Source organism: Procambarus clarkii, chromosome 14, assembly GCF_040958095.1.
Source record: "Procambarus clarkii isolate CNS0578487 chromosome 14, FALCON_Pclarkii_2.0, whole genome shotgun sequence".
NCBI classification, from domain to species: domain Eukaryota; kingdom Metazoa; phylum Arthropoda; class Malacostraca; order Decapoda; family Cambaridae; genus Procambarus; species Procambarus clarkii.
In genome coordinates this window covers 6,723,298-6,726,764 of record NC_091163.1, presented here as the reverse complement: position 1 = coordinate 6,726,764, position 3,467 = coordinate 6,723,298, and positions in this window count along the sequence as shown.

Sequence of the window (3,467 nt, the reverse complement as noted above, 5' to 3'; positions counted from 1 at the left end):
CCTTTAGTCCTGTTGAATGTCCAGGTCTAAAGTATACTTGCTGGTTCAAGTTCAAGTAATTTCATTGAGAAAAGGAAGTACATCTCAAAAGGATACAGTAGCTTAAGCTAATGAACAAATCCACAAGGACCGTGACGAGGATCCGAACCTGCGTCCGGGAGCATCCCAGACGCTGCCTTAATCAACTGAGCTACGACATGGTCAAAGACACACCATCTGGTCACCATTTGGTCCGGGAGACATCTCCCGTCACGCAGGGTGCAGTCGCACCTCCACAGATCTCCAGTATCATCTATTGATACTGGTGATGGCTCAAAAGGGCCACCACTTACGAGCTATTCATGCCTGTGCCACCTTTTGGGTGGCTTTATCTTCATCTTAACACATTCACAAGGGAGACATCTCCCGTCATGCAGGGTGCATTCGCACCTCCACAGATCTCCAGTATCAGCTCTTGATACTGGTAATGGCTTAAAATGGCCACCACTTACGGGCTATTTATGCCCGTGCCACCTTTTGGGTGGCTTAATCTTCATCAATCAATCAATGGTCAAAGAGTTGAAACCGAAGTTCTACTGAACTTACTGGATCCTGCAGCCTCTCCGAGACACAAACCAGGGTTTTACCATGTCGTAGCTCAGTCGATTAAGGCAGCGTCTGGGATGCTCCCGGACGCAGGTTCGGATCTTCGTCACGGCCCTTGTGGATTTGTTCATTTGATGCATCACGTTAGTGTGATGTTTGTGTGTAGCTTAGGCTATTTCTGCCCTCGTCTATATAAGGTCCCACAAAAGGCTCACAAACCCATACAGTATACATATATTAATCATATTTTTACATTTCACATTCCAATAGTAGTCACATGTCATACTGTGAGATCTCTTATTGATTATGCTGCCCTCGTCTTTCTTGTTTTGGTAAAGGTAGACTAAACAAGTTGGAGAAGGTACAAAATTACACACACAAATCACAATTGCGTGATGCATCAAATGAACAAATCCACAAGGGCCGTGACGAGGGTGAAACGCAGGTTCGAATCCTCGTCACGGCTCTTTTGGATTTGTTCAAGGTACAAAATGATAACATGAGAAAAATCTTGGGATGCCCAAGAAATACTGTAACTGCGATAATGATGATATGATTGCACGTAAAGAATATTGGGGATAGAACTTCAGAGATAAATGAAGCTTCGGCGATTAGACTAATGTTAGAGAGGCGAGGGAGCTAATGAATTAATCTTCTCACTTCAAAAGGTGGGAATAAATGATTAATGCATGTGAAAGCATGATAAGATCCTTATGTTCTAATGTTACAAATAGGTACCACTACGGGCTCACCATTGCCCGTGCTACTTGCAACTTTTTGTTCCCAGTAGCTGAATCTTAAACAACAACATGTTCTCAGCCTCCCCACATTTTAAGTCACTGAGAAACAATATCGCCTTAGAGACTCGCAACACTTTTAAATTTCTTCTTGCTCAGCACCTGTACACCCACGACTACTATCAAAGGTAACTCTATTCTTAATAATGTCTTCCAATTCTATTTTTGTAAATAATTTTTCCTGAGCTTCTCCATCAACATTTTTCCCCGCGGGGTTGAACACTGCTATCATTAGCGGATAGTTCACTTTCCTGAGATTCTTCCATCCGTGATACGCCATCCTCTTCCTTACTTTCTTTGCCCTCAGTTTCATTCCCCACTTCACTCCCTACTACACCCCATTTGTTTGCCATACCTAATTTTTCTAGAGCTTCAATCCTCTTGTCCAACTTTTTGAGGTGTTCCAAGCTCTGTGTGCCGACCGCAGACTCCATGACGCTGCCCTGCAACTCATCACCACCAGGGTACACTTTTTCAGCTTTGTTTCCTACTGCCATTGGGCTATCCTTAATCGTCGCCATGCCTGTCTCCCAAACGTTGGTTCAGAGGCTATGGTTGTCTTTCAACTGTTTCTTCCTTGTTTCTGCTGTACGATCTTGCCTTCCTTCGAAACCTCGTTTACCCTACTTATAGTTGCCGACTTGGAATCTCTCACATGGGGCTTCATGGGACATAAGGAATTAGCATTGTGGATGTCTCGACAATTGCAGCAAGATGGCAATTTTTTTTTATCCTTTGTCAATCCTGACTCTACACTGTCGCGAATCATGCTTCTAAAAACAACACCGACATCTGGGGTCAAACTGGCATTTTCAAGCCATGTGACCCCAACGGAGACACTTCATGCACAATATAGGCTCCTCAATATTTTTTGCAACTTTCCTTTATCCACGTCCTTGTACAAAAAGTCTTGCTGGAGCCTCACTCTTTACCAAGGATGTACCTTCGGCTTTACCTTGCTCTGATTAGGCTTCATTTAGGCTATGTAGTTCAGTTTTGGTCAAAACAAAATCATATTTATATAAATTCATTTGTACGGGTACAGAGGAAGACGACACCGTTTATCGCAGGAATTAGAAAGTTGAGGAGTAAGTTGTGACATGATTAAAGTATACAAATGAATGAAAATGTATAACAAAGGGATTATTAATGCTATATCAACATATGAGCAGATGATGAGTCACAATACCGTGGGTGAAGATATGATATCTATAATGCACTTGCTAGTGGCCCAAGAGGGACTGAAACGTAGTCGTTTCTTCATTTTCTGATATATTGTTCCGATATCAAATATGAGCTGCCTTAAATGCAGAATGAAGGGCAGAATAGCCCTTCTGCAGTTACCTGTAACCTTATGTTCCCATGGGCTAATAGCCTTCACCAGTATTGTAATGTGAGGAGTGTGGTGAGGTGGTGCGGGGAGCGGTGTATATAAGTCTTAGAGAAAACACATTGAGACAATCATCGGCCGTAGTCACCAAACAATTCACTTCTAATATAAAAACTTGATACATTTATTCAACAAGATGCATATCTCGTGGTTTGTAGGAGTGGCGCTGATGGTGGTGGCTGTAACAGAGGCTCTCCCTCTTACCGTCGACGCCTATAACTCAGAGAAAGCAAGTACTGGATCCAAGACACTTGAAGCAGTAAAGGAGTTCTTCAACCCAATGACCGACTATCTGCATAAGTTGCCAAGTAAGACACCCGCAAAAGTTGCCACGGAAATCAAGGAAAAGGTGACAAACATGAAGCAGTGGGTTGAGGAAACCAAGGCAGTGAAGGTTCTTACAAGCTCTCTCGCACCAGTCAAAGCCTGGCTCAAGGAAAAGACCGCTATAATGCATGAGAAGGCCACTGCCCTGCAGCATACCACCTTCCAGCAGATGCACGACCACATGAAGGAGCAGGTAACCAGCTTGGACCACAAGATTGCAACCTGGATCAAGGAGCACATTCCCAAACACTAAAGCACTCATACCACCGCTGTGATCAACCCCGCCATTACATTCCGTCTATGTTATATGACCCTCTGCCCATAACTCCTCCACCTCTTACTTCTCATTACTCTAATTTCTATATCAT